The sequence below is a fragment of the Leptodactylus fuscus genome, chromosome 11, assembly GCF_031893055.1.
Source record: "Leptodactylus fuscus isolate aLepFus1 chromosome 11, aLepFus1.hap2, whole genome shotgun sequence".
NCBI classification, from domain to species: domain Eukaryota; kingdom Metazoa; phylum Chordata; class Amphibia; order Anura; family Leptodactylidae; genus Leptodactylus; species Leptodactylus fuscus.
The window spans coordinates 2,528,110-2,536,905 of record NC_134275.1 but is presented as its reverse complement, the minus strand read 5'-3'; positions in this window follow the sequence as shown (position 1 = coordinate 2,536,905).

Genomic DNA, 8,796 nt, shown 5'->3' with positions numbered 1-8,796 from the left:
ACGTTGCGGAAATACAACTTTTTGGGTTGCAAATTTTGTTGCAGTTTTTTGAGCCAAAGCCAGGACTGGATTGAGCAGAAGGGAAAAGTATAAGAACTTCCTATATATTTCCCATTCCTTTTGTAGCCATTCTTGGCTTTGGCTGAAAAAAACGCAACAAAATCTGCAACAAAAAAAGCTGTATTTCCGCAATGTGGGGCCTCATCCATATAGAGGTCGCCGTGAACTGACTTATGGGCGTCTACACCTTGATCAATATGTAGACTAAGAACCTTGTGTTCAGTTTTGTAGATTTTGCCGAGAACCATAGAATCAATGTATTAGGCTGAGATGTGCGGTCCATGTCTTTTTCTTCAAAATTTCTTGTATATTATTTGAAATTTTTCTGTTTTCTGTGATGATCTCACAATAGCTTTTGTGCGCTTTTGCAGGGCATGTTGTATTGTGAGGATGTTGTACAGTGTTCCAATTAATTTCTTGAGTTCCATTATGTTGAGTGCTATTGTGCTGAAACTTCTATTGGCTTAGAAAAAAATTACAAATACTATTAGTTTTTTTGTTTTTTTTTTTCCGTAAAGCAAGTTTCATTGTAAATGATTTCTATATTTGTATTTTTAGGTTGGATGTTATTGTTTTGACACCACAATAGCTTTCAATAGCTTTTGTACTTTTTTTTATTGTTAAATGTTCTTTTACGACGATTCGACTGCACTGTTTGTCCTAAGTGGAGTTTTAGTGTGACAATATTCCAATTGTTTGCAACATTATTCTTTTAGATACATTCTATCTGTGCAGTTTCACGCAAAGCTATTTTTTTTTTTTTTTTTAGAAAAACAACTTCATGGGCATGTGTTATCTGAAAGCCAATGAAGGATTATGACCTGCACTACGAATGAAGCCTTTATGTGGGTTTTTCCTTTTGGTGAGCTTGATGGCTTTTTATAGCACAGCATGACCTTCATGTAGTTTTTTAGAGGGGGTTCGTGGTGTTTTACTCTCCAAAAACTCCACCAAACATTGCTACTCTGCTTCTATACTATACATAATACACAACATACATGCCGTTCTCCATTATCATCGTAATCGCTTTCTTCAAGGCAGATTCACAAATTTTATTGCAAAACACAACATTTTTGCAGTGTTTTTCAGGCTTTTTACATCAAAATAAAAATAATGTTACCAATGGATTTTCAGGCATTTTCCAACAAACTTCTTTATAGGGTAAAAACATGTTGTAAAAGGTGCAACAAAAAAAAACTTAGGCTAGGATCACACACGGAGAGAGAAAAGTCCTTCATGGACCTATGGAGACCCAGACGAAAATGTGAACCTAGTCTCACAAAGACACTTAGGAAAAAAACACGAGATTTAATGGTGGGTAATACAAGCCCAAGCAATAGTAACAAAAAAATACTAGATGTGAAAGAAGTCTAAGGGCTTGTTCAAATGTTTTTGGGCAGTGGATTGTGACGTGGAATCCGCCTCAAAATCCACCTATTAAAATGGCTCCCATTGACTTCAATAGAAGCCACTCGCTTCTTTTTTAGCTAGTAGTGGAAAAAAGAAGTGAGATGACCTATCTTGCCATCCACAGCACAAAACACCCCCCAATCAGGTCCATTCAATCGACCTAATCCAGAGTGGAATGTTGCGATGCGATGCCGGTGCACTGCATCAGCATTCCGTTGCGGCTTGCCACACAATATGTTCACACACGGAATCCATTTTCCGCCACGTGAACATACCCTTTAGTAACAATTATTAGGTTTTTAGGGGTAGTATTAGACAAGTCTGGGCAGTTATCAGTGCACACTAAACGTTTGGCAACTCACACTAGGCTCCTACCTGTGCCTGGCTTACTATTTTTCAGGTCTGCACGGGAACCCAAAGAACGGAAACCTAACCCGCTTCAAAAATGGATATCCACGGAAACCCATAATGGGCTTTGTGGGTTTCTGCCTGGTTTTCCCAAAAAAAATGTGGAAAAAAGCGGGATTTTGGGATGGAATCCCCAAATGGAATGCAGGTGCAGCCTTAGCTAAAAAATGTTCTGTGGTTGCTTAACTATGTTTAGTGCACATAAGATATCTACAAGGACTTATATAGAACTGGAGCCACAGTAGTCCTGCTGGTTTACATACAAGTTCATGATATGGCTGATATAACATAATTGTAATTGACTGAAAACTCCCCTTTAACTAATAAGACATGTACCAAAGCTCGCCGGAATTTCAACATTTCATTACTTATTGTCATTTTTCTGTTGCTGATTATAAAATAATTTCCTCTCCTTCTTTGCTTCTCACATTGTGTTTGTGCGCATACAGTAACCTCATTGTATCAAATAAATATGCCAAGCAAACTATAGAAAGGTTAGGAAAGATAATTTCTTAATTATAATTTCAGCTGAAAAACATCACATCGACTTCAACACCAAATAAAAATCACTTTCCTAATGATGAAAAGCATGGGCAATTAAAAAAGAAAATCACAATTTCACAGGTAGTTGACCGTTTACGCATCTCCAGGTTGCTTATCAATGGGACAACATTATTCTTTAATCACATTTTACAGCTTCGTGCTAAATGCAGTTGACTTTTCCACCAGAGACTTTCTCCGTTACAGAACAGAAGCATTCATTTTAAGGTCAGTGAAGTCACCTTTAATAAGCCGGCCCAGCAGCTAAATAGAAAATTGACAGCTGATTTTAACAGTAGGTTATTTAGCAATGATTTTGCATTAAAGGGATCCTATCATTCAAACTCATTTTTTTCTCACTAGGAGTAACCTTAGGAAAGGCTATTCTCCTACTGCGCGCCGCCATTCGCTTGAAATCCCGGTTTTGTTGATATGCAAAATAGTTCTCTCACAGCACTGGGGGCGGGCCCCAGCGCTCAAACAGCACTGGGGGCGTCCCCAATGCTGCAAGAGAACTCTCTCCAGCACCGCCTCCATCTTCTTCAACAACAGGCTCTTCACGCATCTTCTTCCGGTGCGCAGGGGGTCAAAATTTAAAGCATGTGCAAGTCGGCTCTGCCAGCAGGCCTCGGGCAGAGCTGACTTCACATGCAGGCCGCATTTTTTTGTGGCCGCTTTCGCGAGCATACGCAGTACACTCCTGTAGTTCTATGGCCTCCTGAATATGTATTTGGCTCTGCCCGAGGCCCGCTGGCAGAGCCAACTTGCACATGCGTTGAATTTTGACCACCCCACGCGCCGGAAAAAGATGCGTGAAGAAGCCGTTGCTGAAAAAGATGGAGGCGGCGCTGGAGAGTTCTCTCGCAGCATTGGGGGTGCCCCCCGTGCTGTCTGAGTGCTGGAGCCCCTCCCCAGTGCTGCGAGAGAACTCATTTGCATACCGACAAAAAACAGGATTTCAAGTGACCAGCAGCGCGGAGAAGACATCGAAAGGGAGGAGAAGATTAGCCTTTCTTAAGGTTACTCCTACGTGTTAGTGAGAAAAAAAATGAGTTTGAATGATAGGACGTGGACATCTTTGTGAATTGTTGAGTTCAGGTGTTTCAGACTCTCCCATGTCATGTCATCTCCATAAACATGGGTAGTTCGATAGATTGTATTGGTTATATTAAAGATTTGGAACTGACTTTAGATGTGGCACATGGCCATACGATGCCCTCTTTGCGGTAAGCCAGCATTTTATAGTTCTGAGGTGTTATATACACCCCATTCACTTGTACAGTACGTTCCAATATTGTAAAGTGAAAGGATCTAAGTCTAACCACAGATTGGAAACAAAAAGGTAGAGTATAGAAAGATGCCGCCATCATGGTGCAGCCCACAAGACAATCACAGGCCTCAGCCGTCCTCTTCACTGCTGTCATTGGGGATTCTCATACAGGGCGGGGGCCCGCACAAGACGTATGTTTTCCTATATCCATTACAAGTTTTCTGTGATGATCTCTCGATAGTCTTTGTATCCTTATACAGGGTATGTGGTATTGCGAGGAGGTCTCCTAGTGTCCCCATTAATCCCCATTAATCTCTGGACTGAGTTCTATTGTGCTGACAAGTTCCATTGTAACACAGACAAAGGCTAATAGTTTTTTTTATCTTTTTTTGTGTCTCAGCCAGGTTTCATTGTAACGTGTTTCTTAGTTTATTGGTTTTATGCAATCGTGTTGTTACCTCAATAACCTGTGAATTTTTTTTTTATTGTTATTGTTCTTTTTGAAATGATTTTACTGTGCTGTTTGTCCTCGGGAAAATTCTAGAATGAGAATATTCAAATATTGTGTCACCTTACGCTTTCTTTAATATTCTATTTGTGCGACTCCATACAAAGTGTTTTCTCTTTAAAATAAAATGATGCAGTTTTTACATTTTATTCAGCAAGTCTATTGCTAGCCCTCGTTTTATTTCTAACCAAACTGCTCTACTAGACCTTCTACTATACTTATGTAGTCCTATTGCCAAGTTGCTGTTGTTTTACCACTAGTAATGTATTAACAGCTGTTTCTTTGAATTATTCAGTCTATCCCCCTAGCTTGAATATCTTCAGCATCATCCTATGTGACCTCAGCACCAAAACCTGATGTCAAAAGCTTGCCTAGGCCATGGAGACCACGCGATTCTCCGTCTCCTCTCTACCTTAAAGGGATCCTATCATTAGAATCCATTTTTTTTCTAAATAACATGTAGGAATAGCCTTAAGAAAGGCTATTTTTCTCCTACCTTTAGATGTTTCCTCTGCGCCGCCGTTCAGTAGATATTCTGTTTTCCGTCTTCTCTCGCAGCACTGGGGGCAGGCCTCAGCGCTCAAACAGCACTGGGGACTGCACCTGCGCGGGGCCATTTTTTTGTGTATTAAGCACCCACAAAAAAATGGCCGCACGCAGGTGCAGTCGGTTCTGCCCACTGACAGAGTTGATTGCGCATGCATAGAAGATTGAAAGCCAGGCCAGAAGATGACGCATAGAGGTTGGTTCCCGAAGAAGATGGAGGCGGTGCTGGAGAATTCTCTCGCAGCACTGGGTACGCCCCCAGTGCTCTTTGAGCGCTGGGGCCCATCCCCAGTGCTGCGAGAAAACTCATTTGTATAAAGACAGAACATGGAATATCTACCGAACGGCGGCGCAGAGAAGACATCTAAAGGTAGGAGAAGAATAGCTTTTCTTAAGGCTGTTCCTACGTGTTAATCAGAAAAAAGGGATTCTAATGATAGGATCCCTTTAACTGCACATTGCATGTCATGGTGGCCATTTTAGATTGTCTGAAACAAAGGTTTTGGTTATGCTATAAACAGAAACTTTTTGAAAATTTGGGCTGTAAATGGTTCATTCTGAAATAGGTCACTCATCTCTAGTAATCAATAGCCATCTGTTGAAATTAGTAGTCCCCATAGAAGACATGGAGATCTCGGCTCTGCCTGTAATTGTATCCGTCTTGCCTAAGGAATACATTTCATCAGTCCAGTAAGACATTTTCGAGCTTCCAGTAGTCACTGCACATCTTTGCCGTAGATCTGTGTTAGCCAGTCACATGACCCAGACTTCTTATGAGTGAGTCTTTACATATTTACTGCTCTATAGAAGGTAGCCAAGAAAATGAAATCCCGCATCTACAACAGGACATAAAATTCAATTCCTTTTTAGATTACACTTGTAACAAACAAATTTCACTTTCTGGAATAAATAAAACATAAATTCTGCACAAAATCATGGTCACTTGCACTAAAATGATGTTTGACTATAAATTTATTTTTATTAGTTTGAAGCTTCTGAGAAATACTGGGATCATCTACATCAATAAAGAGCAAAATATATTTGATGGTGTCTCCGCCACATCTTCTGCTGTATTTCCTACTTTATATCTTGCTGTCCTTTGTTCAGTAGCTATGTACATAATTTCCAAATATAAAACCTTCACTTTATATGCAAAGTATGGAGAACTATGGAAGGGAGAGATAAAACAATGGAGTATTTAATTTATTTAAAGGTCACAGCTCTTTATTTGAAAAGCAAGTCTAGCCATTGGGTTATTAAAACCTTTATTAACATTCGATGACTGAGTGAGTTTGGTTACAATAGCAGGAAGTTAATGGTGGCGTATATTCTATGTGGCCATTTAAGCTGAGCAATGTCACTGTACCAGGACGGAAGCATCATGTAAGTAAAGGCAGTCCATGATCGGAACAATGGACGTGTTTATTCAATACAGATGTGTCCTTTCCCGGACATATATAGATGAAGCCAATTTGAAGATGTTTTTTAATGGGGGGGTTTCCAATCGAAATATATTGAGAAGCTATACACTAATATCAGATTGGTTCTCAGCAACTGATACAGAGAGAATGGAGCAGAAAGCAGACAGCTCCGTTCTCTATGTAGTGGTGGATCTACGTCACTGCAGCTTAGATTCCTTCAAGGTCGCCTATCACTGGTCACAGTGCTGATACTGGTATGGACGGACAGAAAACGAAAGTCCTCAAACTGTAGGTCAAAGGAAAAATGGGGGAAAAATGCTCGTTTCAGGGGTAGGCAACATTCGATCAAATTGAACTTACCAAGTCCACGAGTGAGGGTCGGGCTGGATTCTCCGAGAAGTCTTCCCCGTGCAGCATCTTCCGGCTCTGAATTCACTTTGCCAGGCATTGTGAGAGACTGGTCCTGACACACCTACGCCCCCTAGTGAGCTTCGCTCTGGACCCCCTCCAGTTTGCCTACCGGCCAGGCATTGGGGTAGATGATGCCATCATCCACCTTCTTCATAGAGCTCTCTCTCACCTGGAGAAACCCGGGAACACTGTGAGAATAATGTTCTTTGATTTCTCCAGTGCGTTCAACACCATTCAGCCAGGGCTACTGAGGGAGAAGCTGAACCTTGGTGGTGTGGACCATCACCTGTCCAACTGGATCCTAGACTACCTGACAAACCGCCCTCAGTATGTGAGAGCCCAGGACTGTGTGTCTGACACTGTGATCTGTAGTACGGGGGCACCTCAAGGTACAGTTCTTGCCCCATTCCTCTTCACACTGTACACTGCTGACTTCAGGCACAACTCATCCAGCTGTTACTTACAGAAGTACTCCGATGACTCTGCTATAGTCGGTCTTATCACTGATGGCGATGATAGGGAATACAGAGACTTAAACCGGGATTTTGTTGAATGGTGCCAGCAGAACCAGCTCAGGATTAATGCTGGGAAGACCAAGGAGATGGTGGTGGACTTTAGTAAACGGAGAGGTGCTCCGACCCCGGTGGAGATCCAAGGAACATGTATTGAGATAGTCAGGACCTATAAGTACCTGGGCGTGCTCCTCAATAATAAACTAGACTGGGCTGATCACCTGGAGGCGCTGCACAGAAAGGGCCACAGCAGACTCTACCTGCTCAGGAGGCTGAGGGCCTTCGGAGTCCGGGGGACACTTCTTAGGGCCTTCTTCAACTCTGTGGTTGCCTCAGCCATCTTTTTCGGTGTGGCCTGCTGGGGAAGCAGTATATCAACCAGGGACAGAAATAGACTTGACAGGCTGATCAGGAGGGCCAGCTCTGTCCTGGGGAGCCCCTTGGACCCAGTACAGGTGGTGGGTGACAGAAGGATACTGTCTGTGGTGACCTCCATGCGGGAGAACAAATCCCACCCCATGTATGGGACCCTGATGGGACTTGGCAGCACTGTAAGCGACCGTCTGCTTCATCCCAAGTGTGAGAAGGAGCGCTATCGCAGGTCCTTCCTTCCAACCGCGACCAGGCTGTATAATCTACATCAGACCAAACGAAGAGCACTCCGCACAGAGAACTAATGATTATGAGGATGACCATGAGGTCTTCCTCTTTCTCTTCTGTTTTTCCTTAGCTGCCATGGACTCCTAGTATATCTTCTCTTCTCAGCTTATCTGTGTCTACGTCTGTAACATATTACTCTGTATTATCCTGTATCTGTATTACTATGCTGCTGTAACACGCTGAAATTTCCCCAAGGTGGGACTATTAAAGGATTATCTTATCTTATCTTATCTTATTGGGCCTGGGCAGAGCCGACTGCACATGCCCGCGCTACAAGAAAATGGCCGCTTTGACTGTAAGTGGCCATTTTCTTGTAGTGTGGGGATGCGCAGTCGACTTTGCCCAGGCCTGATGCCTGGCAGAGTGAATTCAGAGCCGGGGGACGCTGCACAGGAAAGACTTCTCGGAGAATCCAGCCCGACCCTCAATCGTGGACTTGGTAAGTTCAATTTGATCGAATGTTGCCTACCCCTGAAACGAGCATTTTTCCCCCATAGACTATAATAGGATTCGATATTCGATTCGAGTAGTTGAATATTGAGGGGCTACTCGAAACGAATATCAAATATCGAGTATTTAACTACTCACTCATCTCTAATGATTAACCATACTCTATTGCAATGGAGCTACTATGAATGCGTATCTGCATCAGTACCAAATGCATATCCACAGTAGAGATCTGAGAGCCAGATGTGAGAAATACAGATGTGCTCACACTTAACTGATCTAAAAATTTGGTTAGGTCTTCAATATCAGATTGGTGAGAGTGCAAACCAGAAAAAGATAGCTCTGAATTAAGTTAATGCAGCGCAGCTCCTATATAAGTGAATGGAAGCTGATCTGCAATAACTCAGTATGGCCACTACACTGGTGTGTTCTCCATATGGTGAGGACAGCTGTATGACAGGAGTCAAGGGTGTCGGACTCGGTAGTCATTCACAGATGATCTCAAAAGGTATATCTCAGCAGTCTTATGTCACTTGTAAAGAGGTCACCACTAAGACCTGTGACTAGCTGCACAAACAGCACAAGACCTACATAGTGGCTCAA